The sequence below is a fragment of the Ovis aries genome, chromosome 3, assembly GCF_016772045.2.
Source record: "Ovis aries strain OAR_USU_Benz2616 breed Rambouillet chromosome 3, ARS-UI_Ramb_v3.0, whole genome shotgun sequence".
NCBI lineage: Eukaryota > Metazoa > Chordata > Mammalia > Artiodactyla > Bovidae > Ovis > Ovis aries.
The window spans coordinates 190,623,488-190,644,653 of NC_056056.1; the positions used below are offsets into that span (position 1 = coordinate 190,623,488).

At 40.4% G+C, this 21,166-nt stretch overlaps 1 protein-coding gene across 1 annotated transcript in view; it reads right to left on the reverse strand.

Moving 5' to 3' along the window:
- Positions 1-3,537, reverse strand: part of IRAG2 (inositol 1,4,5-triphosphate receptor associated 2) — a 112,035-nt gene extending 108,498 nt beyond the window's left edge. The window contains exon 1 of the mRNA XM_027967817.3: positions 3,484-3,537. The gene's annotated coding sequence lies outside the window, so the exon portion shown is untranslated. The remainder of the gene's footprint in view (positions 1-3,483) is intronic.
- Between the last annotated feature and the right edge of the window lie 17,629 nt (positions 3,538-21,166).

Below are 21,166 nucleotides of genomic sequence, written 5' to 3' on the forward strand. Positions count from 1 at the left end.
ATGTTTTGTTGACTAAATACTAACTATGTAAAAATGGTACACCTGTAGAAATTCCATTGGTTTATTTTTAAATTCTCTGAACCTTCGTTGTACTCTATACCACTCATCCTTTTAGGCATTCAATCAATATCCATTAACTACCCCAAAATGTGCTAAACCTAGTAGAAACAGGGGGTACAATCATGAGCAAAACAGAATATCTGCTCTCCTAAAACTTTTGGTCTGTGAGAGATGCACATGTGAAGAAGGACGCTACTAAGACTGCCAGATTAAATCTAGGATGCCCAGGACTTCCCTGGTGGTCCAGCATGCAAGAATTTGCCTTCCAGTGCAGGAGACTAGGGATTGATCCCTGGTCAGGGAACTAACACCCCACATGCCACAGGACAAGTAAGCTTGCATGCCACTGCTAGAGCTCATGCTCCACAACTAAGATCCAATGCAGCCAAAAAAAGACCCAGGATGCCAAATAAAACTTGAATTTCCAATAAACAATGGCTAATATTTTTAGTATAAGTACATCGTGTGCATCAAAAAGTTGCACAGGAAAAACTTATACTGAAAAATTATCTGTTATCTAAAACTCAAATTTCTCTGGGCATCTGGCAGTTCTAACTAGCTAAATCTAGCAGCCCTAAAGCCTAGAATAATAAATAATTACATACTAGGAAAGAAAAGTGCCAGGGCTGTGAGAGAATATAATAGGGGTTATTCTAGTTTGGGAGTTAAGGATAGGGAAAAATTGGAGCATCTATTCTGTGGCATGTGCTATGCATAATGTTATACATATTGTTTGCTAAATCTAAGGTTGTGTACAGAAAATTAAGAAGCGGACTCAAAAATCCCTTTTCCACTCCCTCAGTTCAGTTCAGTTGCTCAGTCATGTCTCTTTGGGACCCCATGGACTGCCCACACCAGGCTCCCCTGTCTATCACCATCTCCTGGAGCCTACTTAAACTCATGTCCATCGCTTCGGTGACACCATTCAACCATCTCATCCTCTGTGGTCCCCTTCTCCTTCCACCTTCAATCTTTCCCAGCATCAGGGTCTTTTCAAATGAATCAGTTCTTTGCATCAGGCGGCCAAAGTACTGGAGCTTCAGCTTCAGCATCAGTCCTTCTAATGAATATTCAGGACTGATTTCCTGTAGGATTGATTGGTTTGATCTCCTTGCAGTCCAAGGGACTCTCAAAAGTCTTCTCCAACACCACAGTTCAAAAGCATCAGGTCTTCAGTGCTCAGCTTTCTTTATAGTCCAACTCTCACATCCATACATGACAACTGGAAAAACCATAGCTTTGACTAGATGGACCTTTGTTGGCAAAGTAATGTCTCTGCTTTTTAATATGCTGTGTAGGTTGGTCATAGCTTTTCCTCCAAGGAGCAAGCATCTTTTAATTTCATGGCTACAGTCACCATCTGCAGTGATTTTGGAGCCCAAAATAATAAATTCTGTCACTGTTTCCATTGTTTCCCGTCTATTTGCCATGAAGAGATGGGACTGGATGCCATTCCCTATATCTATATATTTACATTTATATCCAGATATATATTCCTACAGCATATTTCTGAGTTTACATTAGATAAATGTAATATAAAATAATATTAGAGATTACCCAAACAAGTTATTTCACTAATTTTATTTATTTCTCCTATTGTTTGACTTATGACCCATTGCCTCCTTTCTAGAATGAGTCTCATTATTATTATTGCCTGAATTGCCTTGTACCTATTCAAGGTCTTAAATCAACACTTTCCAATCATCTCTCTGATCTAAAACTATAAAGCAATAATTAAAAGCCTCTGATGCATAGCAACATCTATAAAACAAATATGGTTTCTTATCTAAAGTAAGGTGATTTTCAACAGTGATGTAACTACAGAGTCCCACACTAACCTATCTGTTTGGACTTCCTAAAGCAGTCTTCAGTAGACTAGAATAAATTCACCATGTATGTCTAATAAAGATAATATCTCCTATTCCATAGTAATTTATAATATTAGAGCATAATTGGTGTTTTCAATATCCATATTCTTCAATAACTAAGAAACAGTTGGATTTCTTCTCAAAGAAAGACATTAAGATTTATACAGAGATACAAAAATAGCATCCTTGAAGAATTTTAAGAAGCCTTCTGAATCAAACTCTGACTCAAGAAAGATTATGTGGATAATGTAATTATCTTTTCTTCACCAACCATTTAAATTTTTTCTCCCTTTATTAATAGTTATTGCTTGAACATTGAACTTCGAAACTTAAGATCAAGTAGGCTTAAGAATCATTTGTTACTTAATTATGAAATCCTTCATGACTCACCCAAGTGAGTCCCACTTGGTGGCTTAATTAATGCAAAGCCCTTAATTAATGTATGTAAAAAATACAACTATTTATGTGCTATATCTACATATGTAGATAGATAAACAAGGGGTTCCTTTTGCCAAAAGAGTCCTTCAGTAACAATCAGACGCCAGTCAACTCTTCATCAATGCATAAGAAGAAACATCTGTTCACTGAGATGTTTCCCGGGAAACTCATCTTTAGCAGCCCAGTGGGAGAGCAGAGCATGGATTTCTACTCAATCAGTAAATTTTATTTTTGCCAAATTACACTGTTTTAGTCTCTCTTTGACTAGTATTTAATGTGATAAAATAGCAGCACGTTTCCTGCCCTCTCCAGATACATGGTAACAGCTGTTAATCAAAATGATTTGCAAACCACAAGTCCCAGATTTAGTAAATGCTCAGTGAGTCTGTCATCTGCAAACCTTTTTCATTACTAATAATTGCAAGCTGGAACCATCTCCTCCCACCACTCAGTTAACCTGTTATATTAAGCTCCTCGGCTGGGTCATACCAAGCTTATTATAAACATCTCATATTGGAACAATTCCTGAAATAGCACAGTCACACATTATGCTTCTGAAAACTGTGTTCTTCTGTTTCAGTTCTTATTATATGAAGTCTGGTTTTCTTCTCAGAGACCAGGAAAAAAATCTATGGTAAATCTTAACTCCAAGAACTCAGGTGCTCCCACATTCTTACAGTCAACAAAACCACAAAATTACATTCTCCTAACACACATTCCAAATAGCCAAGACTGGAAACAACAATTCAGTGCTTTAACCTATCCAAAAGCCTTCAAAAGAAAACACTTCTGGGATCTCCAAAGTAACATTTTAAGGGAAACCAGCTTTATCACTTTTAGCTACTCAGCTTTTTCTCCCAGTTTCTTTCAGTGTTTTGGGTTTTTTTCCTAGAGGTGTTTCAAACTTTCAAAGAGCTCCACTGAACCCCCTTATGTCAATTTTGGAGGTTTGTCTCATTCACAGCAGACACATTGAATTGAAAGTTAGAACGAGGCGACAACAGAGTAGGAACAGCTGGAGTTGCTTTTGCCCCATTCAGAGGAAGATTTTCCTGACCTTCAGTGACTAAGGGCCACCATCAGCCAAAGTTTAATTATTTGTTTGGGGAAAACTCACCACCTTACTTTCACTTCACCAGCATCCAAGAACCATCTTCTGAAAACTCGGAATGGAGAGAGAGACCCTCGGGACCGGATGATGTGGGTGGAGCTAACGTCTTCAGAGTGGTACCAGCGTGAGAGACAAAGGCTGGAGACCAGGGGCGCCCCTCATCAGCTACACCTGCCTGCCGGGTTCAGCCAGGCCCACAGGCCTAGAGGCGTGAGGAAAGGTACATAGCAGGATGCGGCAACCACTGGGAGAGGATGGGTGCCATGCTGGTGTGCTCACTAACACGTCATCCAGTGCTACTACAAAATAAAGATCATCTGGAATATACTCTCTAATCAGGGAAAGTCAGCTTTTTTGTTACCATTGTTTCTTTTTATGGGGTTAGGTCTGAAAACAGGAAAAACAATCATGATGTATTGCCTTAATTCCATCGATGAAGTAGGAAGGAAGTCTTTTATTGAAAATGAATTGTCTTGTTGGCCAAAGACTTTCTTGAAGAATTTTCAAGCCAGCAACTAACACTTAAAATGGGATACCACTAAATATCAAACTGCAGCCCCATTGACAATTCCAATTTTCCTTCTCTTTGCCACTTCTATTCAGCTCTGTGCTGTCTTGGCTTAATGAATCTCTCCACTTAGAAAAGAATGTACAAAACAAGTTGTTGAGTACATACCATGGTTATTAGTAAATATTTAAAATTTAAAAATTGTAACAGAAATATCAAGTAGACATTGCAAAATATTTAAAATCTGTGAAGCCCATGAAAGTCTAAAAGAGACAGTATTATTTCAAAGCTTATAATAATAAAATATATGCTAAAAACAAGCTTATTGTTTAATTGTTAATATCTTCATACTAGGAAAAGTCACTTTTTAAGCTAAATTTCATATGCTTCTATTTGGCCAAATGCTGTATGGCTTCTCAGACATCAGTGCTATTAATCATCATGTCTTTTATGAGATCTGATCTGGTTTGGGAGACAGCATATAAATTGAGCAGAGTGCAAAAATTAAGCAAAGAAATAGATGAGTGGAACATTAAGCTTCATGGGAGGTCAGGATAAGGTGTGTTCCGTGTGGGATGAGAAGCCATTATAAAGTAGCTGGGACATATGCTGGACTTTAAATAATAAAGTATTATGCAAAGATAGGGTCATGGACACACCTGTGAGGTGGGGAGAGACTGAGTAAAGCCTAGTGATAAGACTAAGCCTGTTATTTTAGCAGCACTGCATACGCAGTCTGATGGAACCATGAGAAAGGTGGGAGGGGCTGGGGTAGTGAAAAAATGTAAATTTAGGTAGGGAGGATACAGGCAGATTCAGAAATAAATGAAACTTCATATAGTGTCATTTCCCATCCAAGGAAATGATACTCAGCTGTGACAAGCATCTTAAAAACAGAACAAAACAAACTCACCACAAAACAAACAGAAAAACAAACCAAAATCTGGGTTCCAAACGTAAAACTGGAAGCATCAAACCTGGAACACTTTTTTCTCAAATTGACAGTTTTGCTTACTACTCATGGGGCTTCTCCAGCCTGTCCTCACAGTCCCTAATCACATGCTTCTCAGACCTTAGCATTGGTGATTTCCTACTCATCCCCTCTTCTCTCCCTTCCCAACTCCCCTGCATAGGGTGCTCTGAAAATCTATTTTTGGTGTATCAAGATTTTTATATATACTCCTATTCCTGTGGGTCATCATTATCACTGTCCCCAGGTGACAGGAACAACTGTAGTAGCTAAGAATTAGGGCTCTGGATTCAAATAACCTGGGCCAATGAGCTTTTGTGCTCATTAGGGTTTTGCTTTTTGTTGTTTTTTAAAATCTTTATTGAATTTGTTATAATATTGCTTCTGGCTTTTTGTCTGCTTTTTGTGCTTTTGACCACAAGGCATATGGGATCTTATTTCCCCCACCAGGGGTTAAACCTGTACCCCTGCAACATAGGGCGAAATCTTAACCACCACCACCAGGGATGTCCCTGCTCACTCATTTTGAGACAAAGTAACTTTCTGTGTTTCAGTTTCTTCTGTGAAACTGCATCAGTATTCTGAATGACCTCCTGGGTTAATTTCAAGGGTCAAATGAAATAACATTCGCATGATACATTTAAACTCAGTGTATTCAGGTGTTAAATGTCTTCTTAAAACACAAAATAGCACTAGAAAGAAATAACTAATAAACCCATGTCTCATTAGACTTGCTCTGTTTAATTTCCCATGAAATGAAGTCTCTTATAACATCCCTGCTTGTGATCTTCTTATCAATCCCCAGATACCGAAACTAGCAACACCCAGAGATTTTCCTCCTAGTCATAAAGGAAGACAGCAGCAGAGCCAGAAATAATATTCAAATTCTGAATCCACTAGACTATATCGCCTGTCTGGCAAACTGAACTCTTTTTTCCTTCTCCAAATGAATGTATCATACATGATATTTCCCAGAGCAGTGAAACGAGCAACCTGAACTTATATAGGAATAACCTGAATAAAATTCCAGTGGCTCATCAATGAATTGAATGAATGTGTTCTATCATCACTTATTTATTATTTATCACTTATTTATTCCATCACTTATTATTGTTTGCCTAACAGAATACAATAGCCTCTTGGTATCCATGAGGGATTGGTTCCAAGACCCCCTTGGGTACCCAAATCTGTGGATGCTTAAGTCTCTTATATAAAATGACATAGGAACTTCCCTGGTGATCAGTGGTTAAGAATCCTCCTGCCAATGCAGGGGACATGGGTTTGATCCTTGGTTGGGGAAGATCCCACATGCCTTGGAGCAACTAACCCCGTGCGCCACGGCTACTGAGCCCACTGAGTCTGTACTCTAGAGCCCGTGAACTGCCACTGCTGGAGCCCTCGTGCCCTAGAGCCTGTGCTTTTCAAGAGAAGCCACCACAACGAGGAGCCCACGCACCACAACAGAGTAGACCCTGCTAGCTACAACTAGAGAAAGCCTGTGCACAGCAATGAAGACCCAAGGCAGCCAAAAAGAAACAAACAAGTACTTTTTTTTTTTTTTAATGGCACAGTATTTGCTTATAATCAAACATCTCTGAGTTTCCCAGGTGGCACTAGTGGTGAAGAACTCACTTGCTAATGCAGGAGATGTAAGAGACATGGATTCAATCCCTGGGTTGGGAAAATCCCCTGGAGGAGGGCATGGCGACACACTCCAACATTCTTGCCAATGTTCATGGACAGAGGAGCCTGGCGGGCTACAATGCACAGTGTCACAGAGTCGGACACGACTGAAGTGACAGCGCAGCACAAACATTTTCTCCAGCCCTGGAAACATGCTTTGTTAGCACATGAAGGAATACAAAGGGATAAAGTACAGAAAGTCAAGATGGGGCTTTGACTCTTGAATAAACTACTGTTAGGACTGAAACGTATTGTTTCCTCACTAAGTCATTTCCCTTTAAGGTGGGTTGACCAGAGAGGGCCCCTGATATTGCCAGACCTGAAAGCAACTGTCTCCCTATAATTAGGAAACCTCTAAGAAATGCCATCCCCACTCTTCAAAATAACATTTCAAGAAAATTAAATATTTTGTAAATAGGCAAAAAAAAAAAAAACCTATTTAAATAACATCTCCTTCTCTTTAATGCAATCTTTTTAAAAAAAATTTTTTTAATGATACTTTTTTTTTTTTTTTTTGCCTCCCTGCACAGCATGTGGAATCTTAGTTCCATGACCAAGGATCAAACCCATGCCCTCTGTAGTGGAAGCTCAGAGTCTTAACTGCCTTAACCACTGGACTGCTAGGGAAGTCCCTCTAAAGCAGTCTTTAACATTGTTAGACATTAGCCAGTAGCAGGATCTCTGGAGTTAATCTCTGGTTGATCTAAGGGACTCATTTTATCTGATCAAAAGTAGATTGGAGGGGAAGAGGGGCACTGTTGGAAGAAAGGAAGGAAGGAAAAAAGAAAACCAGAAAGTGGAATCTTCCTTCGTGAGAGGCATGGCCAAATGTAACATACATTTTTAAACTTGTATTTTTAATTAATTTATTTAATTTTGGTTGCGCTGAGCCTTTGTTGCTGCACATGGACTTTCTCTAGTTGCAGCAAGCAGGGGCTTCTCTCCATTGTGCCCTGTGCAGGCTTCTGACTGTGGCGGCTTCTCTTCTTGCAGAGAACAGGCTCTGGGCCCGAGGGCTTCAGTAGCTGCTGCTCACAGGCTTAGCTGTACCATGGCATATGGGATCTTCCTGGATGAGGGATTGAACCTGTGTCCCCTGTATTGGCAGGGAGATTCTTAAACACTAGACCACCAGGGAAGTCCCCATAACATACATTTTACTTGTTAAAACCTGCTGTATGTAAAATGTACTCTATTTTTTAAATACACTATTTCTTATAGTAGCGCCTTCAGGTTCTAGGTGCCATTGTCTTTTAATTGGTTTCTGTTAATTAAGCTTTATTAAGCAAAGCCAGCGTCTTCAGGAAGATAATTTTCATAAAGATACCGTCCCAGAAAGGAATTGGAAATTTTACTGATTTATGGGTTCCATTCTAAAAGAAAGGGAACACAGAAGTTAATACTTTGGAAGAAAAATTGGTAATGTGTTTTTGGAGGCAGGTTAAAATGAAGGCCCTGGAGATATTACAAGATATGTATTAGCTGAATGACAATCACCCATTGCCCTCCCAAGTTAACCCTCCTGAATTAAAGCAAAACCTATCTGTTATTGTTCTGTGTTCCAGCAGGCTGGCCTCTATGGATGGCATCAGTCTGACTTTGTTGCCCTCTGATTTCCCATTGAACTTAGTACCAGGCACCTGCATAAAATAGGCATGAGCAGAAAGCGCCCGGGATATTTTTCTCCTGGATCCCACCCTGCCAGCCCTGTCTGACAGTGGTCCATGCTTTTCTATGGCACCTTTGCAGCACTGGGACATTCTCTAGTTGCAGCTTAAAGGCTTTGCTTGTTACAGCACACAAGCTCTAGACTGACTGGGCTTAGTAGTCCCTCAGCATATGAGATTTTGGCTCCCAGCTAGGGATGACCAGGGATCAAACAGGTGTACCCTACCCTGGAATTCAGATTCTTTACCACTGGACCACCAGGAAGTTCCAGGCAACCCTCTCTTAAAGTGACAGTACTCACTTGGTTCTGAACGTCCCTACCTTAGTCCTTGCTAGGATAGGTTCCCTAGATCCAGGATGCCAGCACCATGGGGTGATCCCCACTCCTCATTATTTCCCTTAATCCTACCCACACCTTCAGGATTGAAATTCTTTTCTGTCTCCACTTTAAAAACTGTGCCATCTGTTTCTTAAGGGATCCTGACTGATACACACGTGACTAATTCAAAGACAGAGATTTTATTTTTTAAAAAAAACACCTAAAGCCAAAACACTCCACAAACTTTCTTTTGGAAATTTTGATAGCTGTTGCCACATTGGTTTCCATAGCGGCTGTATCAGTTTATCATGTCACCAACAATCCGTGAGCCTGCTTGGTTCCCCACACCTTCATCAACACAATGTGTTGATCTTTGCCAATCTGATAAGTGCAAGATGGCATCTCCTCATTTTGATTTGCATTTCTGTCCTTATGCATATGGTTTCATGTGTTTAAAGCTGTTAATATTTGTGTTTCCATTCTGTATTCTTCCATTTCTATTCTTCTATTCTATATTCTATTTGTTTGTATTCTTTGGTCGTTTTTCAACAGGGGCTTGATTTTACCAACTTACAAAAGCTCTTTACATAGGAAGAAATTTAGTTCTTTGTATTTTATGTATTAGAAATGCATTTGTACAATGGGTCATTTATATTTTTCTTTTATGACATATTTGCCATGCAGATATTTTTTAAAAAATTAAACTCAGGTTTCAATCTTCTCTTTATGGCTTCAGAATTTTTGTTAGAAAGTTCTTCCTGACTCTAAACTCGTAAATCATTCTCTCATGTTCTTTTCTACTATTTTTAGAATTCAATACATTTAGACTTTATTTTGGTGTAGATGGAAATAGGACTCTGCCTTCATTATTTCTGAGGTGTCTGCTGGGTTTTTCTAGAAAGTTATCCTACAGATACACTTGCTGCTGCTGCTGCCAAGTTACTTCAGTCATGTTCGACTCTGTGCGACCCCATAGACGGCAGCCCACCAGGCTCCCCCGTCCCTGGTATTCTCCAGGCAAGAACACTGGAGTGGGTTGCCATTTCCTTCTCCAATGCATGAAAGTGAAAAGTGAAAGTGAAGTTGCTCAGTCATGTCTGACTCTTCATGACCCCATGGACTGCAACCAGGTTCCTCCATCCATGGGATTTTCCAGGCAAGAGCACTGGAGTGGGGTGCCATTGCCTTCTCCGTTATATATGTATATATTATACATTAATACATATACTTAATATATACATATATATTAAACATTAGTTTTGGTTTGGTTTAGTCACTAAGTTGTGTCCAACTCTTGTGGACCCCGTGGACTACAGCCTGCCAGGCTCCTCTGTCCATGAGATTCTCCAGGCAAGAACACTGGAGTAGGTTGCCATTTCCTTCCCCAGGGAATCTTTTCAACCCAGGAATCAAACCCAGGTCTCCTGCATTGCAGGCAGATTCTTTACTGACTGAGATATATGAGGGAAGCCCATATTAAACGTTCAGTTCAGTTCAGTTCAGTCGCTCAGTCTTGTCCAACTCTTTGCGACCCCATGAATCACAGCGCCAGGCCTCCCTGTCCATCACCAACTCCCGGAGTTCACTCAAACTCATGTCCATCCAGTCGGTGATGCCATCCAGCCATCTCATCCTCTGTCATCCCCTTCTCCTCCTGCCCCCAATCCCTCCCAGCATCAAAGTCTTTTCCAATGAGCCAACTGTTCACGTGAGGTGGCCAAAGTATTAGAGTTTCAGCTTCAGCATCAGTCCTTCCAGTGAACACCCAGGACTGATCTCCTTTAGGATGGACTGGTTGGATCTCCTCGCCGTCCAAGGGACTCTCAAGAGTCTTCTCCATCACAGTTCAAAAGCATCAATTCTTCGGCGCTCAGCTTTTAAACATTATACATATACAAAACATTTATCTTTGTAAATGATATGTATATTGGCCACTCCACAAGGTATGTGGGATCTCACCAGAGATTGAACCCATGCCTCCTGCATTGGAAACACAGAGTCTTAACCACTAGACTGCCAGGATATTCCCAAAATATACTTACTATAGTTTTGTTTGGAATGACAAAATGGTGGAAAAACTTTTGCATCCTTCAATAAGGACCGGTTATATAAATTACAGTTTATTCACACTTTGTGATAAAATACAACTGGTAAAAGAGGTTCTCCAAAGATTTATATGGAATCCCAAAATTAAGTGGTCAAATTATTAATATAAATCAACCCTAATGTGAAGAACATTATTGATATTATTTCTCACTTAAAAATATATGTCAAGTAGAAACCAAAGCAAAACACAGGTACACATAGATACAGAGAAAACTAGAGACCGTGGTAACCTTTGGGAGAAAAACTGGGTACTCAGAAACAGGGGTAGAGATTTAATTATTTCTTTATATTTTTTGTACTGTATGTGTAAGCTCATCAGTTTAAATAAAAGAATTAAAAGAGAAAATAATAGATTTTTTAAAACTCAAGTTATTCTATTTTTGATGACTGAATCATTACCACGTAATGTAGTTTTATAAGGTAAGATTATTTATATCATTAAAAACTGCCTCCTAGTTCAGCAAACACTTTATATATATAGATGTAGAAAAGGTGGATCAGTAGTACCCTCTGCTGGTAATCAGTTGAAATTCAATGACCTAGGAATCATTAATAAACCTATTTTATGTTTTATTTTGTGATTACAGTCCTCTCATGTACTCAGTATATCATGAGTGATAATATTCATATCATAATTCTTGAAAATCGTGGTGGGAGTTTCCTAAAGTTAAAAATTATACATTTTTTGTAGCAGTTCACAATTCTAGATTTGTATCTGTTGTCTGAGAATCAAATTCTGCTTTTGATGATATAGGAATATTGAGAATAAAATAATAACTGTTTTTAACAATAATTATCACCAATTTAACAATAAGTATCACCAATATATATAAAAGGAAGCAATACTGTGTATGTTTCTCTTTATACAGATAAAGCTGTATATAAAATACAGATAAGGCTGTATATTTTCATCTTGTCCTACTGCTGCTTCTTACTTGCTCAGTTGTGCCCAGCTCTTGGCAGTCCCATGGACTGTAGCATGCTAGGTTCCTATGTACATGGAATTTTCCAGGCAAGAATACTGCAGTGGGTAGCCATTTCCTTTCCCAGGGGATCTACCCGACCCAGAGATCAAACCAGTGTCCCTGCATCTCCTGCACTGACAGGCAGATTCTTTACCACTAGCGCCACCTGGGAAACCCTTCATCATGTTCATCAACTGCTCATTAATGTGCTCATTCAACAGATGCTGAGTACTTAGTATGTATCAGGCCCACCCTAGTGCTAGGATGCACTGTGAGTAGACAAAATTCCTGCTCTCATAGAGCTTACTTCCAACCCAAGGAGACAAAATTCACATAATTGACAAAAACACATAGTATGTTATAGACTGACAAATGCTGAAGAAAGAAAATAAAGAGAATGTGAAGAATGAGTTTGGAGGGAAGGCTACAATTGTAGATAGGGCAGCCAAAGAAGGTGGGGCTTCCCAGGTGGCTCAGTGGTAAAGAATCCTCCTGCCAATTCAAGAGCCACAAGAGACATAAGTTCAATCCCTGGGTCAGGAAGATCCCCTGGAGAAGAAAATGGCAACCCACTCCAGTATTCTTGCCTGGAATATTTCATGGACAGAGGAGCCTGGTGGGCTACAATCCATGGGGTCACAAAGAGTCAAACCCGACTGAGAATACACACACACAGCCAAAGAAGGGCTTATCTGAGTGTGAATTTCAATAAAGACCTGGAGGAAGTGAAGAAGCCAGCCAGGGGATACCTGAGAAAATGCAACCAGAGAGAGGAGCAAGTGCAAAGTCCTGAGGTGCAACTTGCCCTCATGTTTGAGTAACAACGAGGCAGCTGGTGTGGCTGGAGTGAAAAGAATCGAGGAGAAAGATAGGAAATGAGGTCAGAGCACTAGCTGGGGAAAGTAAGTTACGTAAGACCTCAGGGTTGTAGAAGAACATTGGCTTTTACTCCAAGAAAGATGGGAAGCCATTAGAGGACTTTAAGGAGAGCAGATATGTGCTCTGAATATATGAATCAAGTGAAAGGAGTCAAAGGTAGAAATAGAGAGATTAGTTAAGTGTTTATAGCAAGAATCCAGGAAGAGAAATAATGACAAGAAGTCATAGATAGATGGATAGATGGTGATGATGAAGATAGATGGATAGATGGTGATGATGAAGACAGACAGATAGGTGGATGCTCTTAGATGAGACAAGATATGCTGGCAGACTGAATGTGGAATATGAGGGTAATAGAAAACTCAAGAATGACTTCAAGATTTTGACCTGATATACTGAGTGGAGTAAGTCAGACAGAGAAGGAGAAAGATCCTATGACATCCCTTATATATGAAATCTAAAAATAAATGATACAAACGAACTTATGGAACAGAAAGAGACTTACAGACTCAGAGAATGAACTTACGGTTGCCAGTGGGTAAGGGATAGTGAGGGAGTTTAGGATGGACATGTACACATTGCTGTATTTATTTATTTATTTTTTACATGTTTCAATGCCATTCTCCCAAATCATCCCACCCTCTCCCTCTCTCACAGAGTCCAAGAGTCTGTTCTATATATCTGTGTCTCTTTTGCCGTCTATACACTGCTATATTTAAAATGGATACCCACCACGGACCTGCTGTAGCGCACAGGGAACTCTGCTCAATGTTTTATGGCAGCCTGGATGCGAAGGGGACTTGAGAGAGAATGGATACATGCATATGTATGGCTGAGTCCCTTCTCTGTTCACCTGAAACTATCACAGTATTGTTAATCAGCTATACCCCAATACAAAATAAAAAGGTTAAAAAGTTTAAAAATACATTCTTTAAAAAAAATGTTTTTTGACCTGAGCAACTAGAGGAATGTAGCTGCCATTAATTGAGATGATTCAGAGGGAGAGGTAAGTATCAGGAGCTCAGTTTCAGAATGCTGAGTTTAAGATCCTATTAAACATTCAAGTGGAGGTTGTCAAATAGGCAGTTGAGCGTATGGTCCGGATTGGGGGAGAGGTTTGTGTTAGAGATGGTATAAATCCAGAAGTCCTCAGCATAAAGGTGGCATAGAAGGCCAGGGGACCTATGGAGCTCACCCAGAATGTGAAGGCGAGTGGGGACGAGAAGTCCAGGGCCTGAGCCCTATGGCATGTCAATGTTTATCAGTCTGGGAAATGAGAGGAGGAGGAACCAGCAAAGGGGACTGAAAAGGAGCAGCAGAAAGGTAGAAGGAAGAAAATCCAGTAAGCGCTATTTCCTCAAAGCCAGGCAGGGAAAGTTCCAAGGAAGACACAGTGATCAAGTGCTGATCAGTCAAGTAAAATGAGGACTAGGAAATGACTTTGGATTAGCAATAAGGGACAAGAGTGATTTCATCTTCCAAACTAAAGAATGTTGCTAACTACCTGGTTCTACAGAAATGAACACAGTAGCCACTGCAGTCACTGACCCTTAACACACCCTGAAGGGAATTCAGGGCAGAGATCAGGAATGAGGCACTCCGCATTCTAGGAAAAACTGGCAGAACAGGCTTTCAGATAGACATTTTCAAGAGAAAATTTTTTGAAACCAGTGTCTCGCTTTGGAAGCATGGGGTCCCACTGGACCATCATGGAAGATCACTGTGATTGCTATACAATATTGGGCCTATAGTTAACAAAATCATATTGTACATTTAAAGTTTTGTTCTTATTTTTCAGTTGCTAAGTCATGTCCAATTCTTTACAACCCCATGGACTGCAATATGCCAGGCTTCCCTGTCCTCCACTATCTCCCAGAGTTTGCTCAGATTTATTTCCATTGAGTCAGTGACGCCATCTAACCATCTCATCCTCTGTCCCCTTCTTCTCCCTTTGCCTCAGTCTTTCCCAGCACCAAAGTCTTTTCCAGTAAGTCAGCTCTTTACATGAGGTGGCCAAAGTATTGGAGCTTCAGCCTCAGCATCAGTCCTTCCAATGAATATTCAGGGAGGATTTCCTTTAGGATTGACTAATTTGATCTCCTTGCTGTCCAAGGGACTTTAAAGAATCTTTCCCAGCACCACAATTCAAAAGCATCAATTCTTTGGTGCTCAGCCTTCTTTATGGTCCAACTCTCACATGCGTACATGACTACTGGAAAAAGCATAGCTTTGACTCTTCTTTTGTTAGCAATGTGATGTCTTTGCTTTTTAATATGCCAAGGCAGAGGAACCAGAGATCAAATTGACAACATCCATTGGCTCATAGAAAAAGCAAGAGAGTTCCAGAAAAACATCTACTTCTGCTTCTTTGACTACACAGAAACCTTTGACTGTGTGGATCACAACAAACTGTGGAAAATTCTTCAAGAGATGGGAATACCAGACCACCTTACCTGCCTCCTGAGAAACCTGTATGCAGGTCAAGAAGCAACAGTTAGAAAAGGACATGGAACAATGACTGGTTCCAATTGGGAAAAGGAGTACATCAAGGCTATATGTTGTCACCCTGCTTATTTAACTTATATGCAGGGTACATAATGTGAACTGCCAGGCCGGATGAAGCACAAGCTGGAATCAAGATTGCTGGGAGAGATATGCAGATGACACCTCCCTTATGGTGAAGGCCAAAGAGGAACTAAAGAGCCTCTTGATGAAGGTTAAAGAGGAGTTTTAAGCTGGCTTAAAACCCAATATTCAAAAAACAAAGATCCTGGCATCCAGTCCCATCATTTCATGACAAATATATGGGAAACAATAGAAATAGTGACAGAATTTCTTTTCCTGGGCTCCAAAATCACTGCGGATGGTGACTGCAGCCATGAAATTAAAAGGCACTTGCTCCTTGAAAGAAAAGCTATGACTAACCTAGGTAGCATATTAAAAAGCAGAGGCATTACTTTGCCAACAAAAGTCCATCTAGTCAAAGCTATGGTTTTTCTAGTAATCATGTATGGATGTGAGATTTGGACCATAAAGAAGACTGAGTGCCAAAAAACTGATGCTTTTGAACTGTGGTGTTGGAGAAGACTCTTGAGAGTCCCTTGGACTGCAAAGGGGTCAAATCAATCAATCCTAAAGAAAATCAGTCCTGAATATTCATTGGAAGGGCTGATGCTGAAGCTGAAGCTCCAATACTTAGGCTACCTGCTATGAAAAGCTGTCTTATTAGAAAAGATCCTGATGAAGGGAAAGATTGAGAGCAAGAGGAGAAGGGGATGACAGAGAATGAGATGATTGGATGGCATCACCGACTCTATGGAAAAACTCCAAGAGATGGTGAAGGACAGGGAAGCCTGACATGCTACAGTCCGTGGGGTCGCAGAGTCAGATATGACTGAGGGACTGAACAACAACTAGGTTTATCATAGCTTTTCTTCCAACGAGCAAGCGTCTTTCCATTTCATGGCTGCAGTCACCGTCTGCAGTGATTTTGGAGCCCAAGAAAAAAATTTGTCACTGCTTCCACTTTTTCCCCTTCAATTTGCCACGAAGTGATGGGACCAGATGCCATGATCTTTGTTTTTTGAATGTTGAGTTTTCACTTTTTCACTCTCCTCTTTCACACTCATCAAGAGGTTCTTTAGTTCCTCATCACTTTCTGCCATTAGGGTAGTGTCATCTGCATATATGAGGTTGTTGATATTTCTCCTGGCAATCTTTTTCCAGCTTGTGATCCATCCAGCCCAGCATTTCATGCGATGCACTCTGCATATAAGTTAAACAAGCAGGGTAATAGTATACAGCCTTATCGCACTCTTTTCCCAATTTTCAACCAGTCAGTTGTTCCATGTAAGATTCAAACTGTTGCTTCCGGACCCACATACAGGTTTCTCAGGAGGCAGGTAAGGTTATCTGATATTCCCATCTCTCTAAGAATTTTCCAGTTTGTGATCTACAGGATCAACGACTTTAGCATTATCAATGAAGCAAACGTTTTTTTTCTGGAATTCCCTGGCTTTCTCTAGGATCCAGTGAATGTTAACAGTTTGATCTCTGGTTCCCCTACAAGGGCTTCCTTGTAGCTCATATGGTAAAGAATCTGCTTGCAATGCAGGAGACCAGGGTTCAATCTCTGGGTCTAGAGGATCCCCTGGAGAAGGGAATGGCAACCCACACCAGTATTCTTGCCTGGAGAATCTCATGGATAGGGGAGCCTGGTGGGCTTCAGTCCATGGGGTCGCAAAAAGTCAGACCCCACTGAGCAGCTAACACTACTACGTCTCTACCTCTGCTAAACCCAGCTGGTACATATGGAAAATTTTGGTTCATGTACTGCTGAAGCCCAGCTTGAAGGATTTTGAGCATAACCTCTTTAACATGTGAAATGAGCACAACTGCTCAATAGTTTGAACATTCTTTGACATTGCCCTTCTTTGAGAATGGAATGAAAACTGACATTTTCCAGTCCAGGTTACTGCTGAGTTTTCCAAATTTGCTGGCATATTGAGTGCAGCACTTTGACAGCATCATCTTTTAAGACTGGAAATACCTCAGTTAGAATTCTATCACTTCCACTAGCTCTGTTTGTAGTAATCCTTCCTAAGTCCCACTTAACTTCACATTCCAGAATGTCTGGCTCTAGGTGAGTGACCATACCATTGTGGTTATCCAGATCATAAGAACTTTTCTGTACAGTTCTTCTGTTTATTCTTGCCAACTCATCTTAATCTCTTCTGCTTCTGTTAGATCCTTACTGTTTCTGTCCTTCATTATGCCCATCCTTGCATGAAATGTTCCCTTGATATCTCAAATTTTCTTGAAGAGATCGCTAGTTTTTTCTATTCTATTGTTTTCCTCTATGTCTTTGCATTGTTCTTTTAAGAAGTTCTTCTTATCTCTCCTTGCTGTTCTCTGGAACTCTGCATTTGGTTGGGTAAATCTTTCCCTTTCTCCTTTGCTTTTTGCCTTTCTCGTTTACTCTTGGCTTCTCTTGTTTCCTCAGCTATTTGTAAAGCCTGCTCAGACAACTATTTTTCCTTCTTGCATTCATTTTTATTTGGGACAGCTTTGGTCACTGCCTCTTGTACAGGCACTCTGTTCATAGTTATGAACCTCTGTTCATAGTTTCTCAGGCACTCCGTCTAATGCTTGACTCTATTCATCACCTCCACTGTATAATCATAAGGGATTTGATTTAGTTCATACCTGAATTGCCTAGTGGTTTTCCTACTTTCTTTAATTTAAACCTGAATTTTGCAATAAGGAGTTCATGATCTGAGCCACAGTCAGTTCCACATCTTGTTTTTGCTGACTGTATGGGGGTGCTTCTCCATCTTAGGCTGCAAAGAACATAATCAATATGATTTAGGTATTGACCATTTGATGATGTCCATGTGTCGAGTCATCTCTTGTGTTGTTGGAAGAGGGTATTTGCTCTGACCAGTGTATTTTCTTGACAAAACTCTGTTAGCCTTTGTCCTTTGTTAGCTTCATTTTGTAGTCCAAGGCCAAACTTGCCTATTACTCCAGGTATCTCTTGACTTCCTACTTTTGCATTCCAGTCCCCTATGATAAATAGGACATCTTGTTTAGTGTTAGTTCTAGAAGGTCTTGTAGGTCTTCATAGAACCATTCACCTGCAGCTTCTTCAGCATTGGTAGCTGGGGCCTAGACTTGGATTGCTGTGACATTGAATCGTTTGCCTTGGAAATGAACCAAGATCATTCTATCATTTTTAAGATTGCACCCAAGTATTGCATTTTGGACTCTTTTGTTGATTAGGAGGGCTGGTCCATTTCTTTGAAGGGATTCTTGCCCTCAATAGTAGATTTAATGGTATTCTGAGTTAAAGTCCCCCATTCCCGTCCATTTCAGTTCACTAATTCCTATCATGTTGATTTCACTCTTGCCATCTCCTGCTTGACCACATCCAATTTATCTTGCTTCATGGACCTAATATTCCAGGTTCCTATGAAATATTGTTCCTTATAGACTTTATTGTCACCACCAGACACATCCACAACTGAGTGTCATTTCCACTTTGACTCAGCCACTTCATTCTCTCTGGAGCGATTAGTAATTCCCCTCTGCTCTTCCCCTGTAGCATATTGGACACCTTCCAACCCTGGGGGCTCATCTTCTGATGTCACATCTTTTTGCCTTTTCATACCGTTCATACTGTTGCCTTTCATACTGTCCATACTTCTCACGGCAAGAGTACTGGAGTGGTTTGCCATTCCCTTCGCCAGTGGACCATGTTTTGTCAGAACTCTCCACTATGACTCATTTGTCTTGGTGGCCCTGCACAGCATGGCTTATAGCTTCACTGAGTTTTGCAAGCCTCTTCACCACGATAAGACTATGGTCCATAAAGGGGACTTAAAAGTTTATTAAGAGGTAGATCTTGTGTTAAGTATTCTGACCATTAAAAGAAAAAAGCAAAGAGATATAAGGAAACTTTTGGAGGTAATGGATGTAATTATTGCCTTGATGATGGTGATGGTGTCCTAGGTGAATGTGTATATCCAAACTCATCAAATTATGTGCATTAAACATGTGTTGCATTTTTGTATATTAATTCAACTTCAGTGAAGCTGCTAAAAAAAAAAAAGAATTTCCTATGAAAGGAAGGAAAGAAATAGACAATAGCAGAGAAAGAAATGAGTCAAAGGAGTTTAGTGCTTTGGGGTTTTTTTTAGTTGGGAGAAATAACAGTTTGCTTGCACGTTTATGGGAATAATCGGATCCAGAGAGGAAAACTGAGGTTGCAAGAGAGAGAGTTGGGAATGGTAGAAACTGTGGGTGACCATGTGTTGAAGGAGGAGGCTTAATATCTAGTTAGGGCTCAGGCTCAGTAGCCACAGAGACAGCCTGTCCATAGCACAGGGAAGATACCGAGTTTGGGCATAGAGGTAGGTAGGTAGGTACAGTGGACGGGTGGTGAATATTTTCTTTTGATTGCTTCAGTTGTCTCTGCAAAGGGAAATAGTGTTGGAAGTTTGCCAAGAGAGGAAAACATATAATAGAATCTAAGAGAAAGCATGGAAAGCCTGGATAGGGAAGCACAGTGGGATTGCATAACAGTATGAGAGTCAGCAGTCAGATGGTAAAGAATCTGCCTGGCATGAAGAAGACCCAGGTTGGATCCCTAAATCGGGAAGATCCTCTGGAGAAGGGAATGGCAACTCACTCCAGATTTCTTGCCTGGAGAATCACTTGGACAGAGGCTCCTGGCAAGCTACAGTCCATGGGGTCACAAAGAGTCAAACAAGACTGGGTGGCTAACACTTTTCACTTTCACACTTCCATGCTGACTCTCATGACGCTCAAGATTCGTGGTCCCAAATCTCACATGAGACCAGCTAGCAAAGTTGCATGATTTTTAGCTGTGTGAGTGCAGACACAGAGTAGGTGGAAAATCAGAGTTAACTAGGGCTGTGATTTATCCAAGCAAGTCTGATGTGAGATTGATAAGGAATTGGTAGAGTTGTGTGAGGCAGTGACTCTGTCGATGCACCTGGGATTTAGTCTGGGCAGGGAGAGAACACGGGACATCAGTGGGGGGATTCGGGATGACGCAACAGCAATACAGTCAGTGGATGGGACATACTGATGGACCAAAAAAAAAAAAATGGTGAAGATGGGGTAGAAGATGGCAATCAGAATGGAACCCAGAATCTGGGATATGACAGGGCTCTATTGATAATCACAAGGTCAAGGGTATGGCTGTAGCAGTGAGTGGTTGAGTGTTTTAGTAACTATGTAAACCCAAAGTTTAGGTTCTTTCTCCAAGAAGAGGCTGTGTACAGCTCTAGTGGCTGAGCTATTTATATTTTATATATCAACCTGTGGTATGCTTTCAAAAATAAACCTTCAAATGGTTCATGTCTCTACGTTATATACTAGAATACCAAATAGAACACATACCCATATTTTTTAAATGGAAGAGGAATTTCATTCCTCCCAAATGTGCAATCATAAATACTTGAACTAGAGCTCTATTTAGTTTGCAAGACAAACGTGTTATTTTTCTTGCCTGGTGGGTAAGAATTAGTGTTAAGTTTGTGTTACATAAATATTCCATCCACTTTCTTATTTTTATGACATGCAAAATGCAATCACTTTTTCACCATGACTTTTTCCCCATAAAACTATTCGCGAAGTAACTAGCACACCGAGTTGAATAATAAATCAAATACCCCATGTAAAACCTAGGCATTTTCCACATACCCAGTCAACAAGCTCAGCTTTGTTGTGTTGCGGGAGGAAGTTTCTCAGACAAGAGCTTCTGTTCCTGAAAATCAGCAGCCAGGTTTTAAACCATGACAAGGGTAGAATGATCTTGACCCATATGATAGATGTCAGCACCATGTAGATGATAAGAGGGAATCATCAACACTTACACTTTCATTTAAATTCTTTCCATAATGAGAACCTACTGTATAGCACAAGGAGCTCTCTCAGTGCTCCGTGGTGACCTAAATGGGAAGGAAATCCAACATGAGGGGATATATGGATACATACAGATGATTCAGTTCACTGCACAGCAGAAGCCAACACAGCACTGTAAAGCAGTTATACGCCAATAAAGA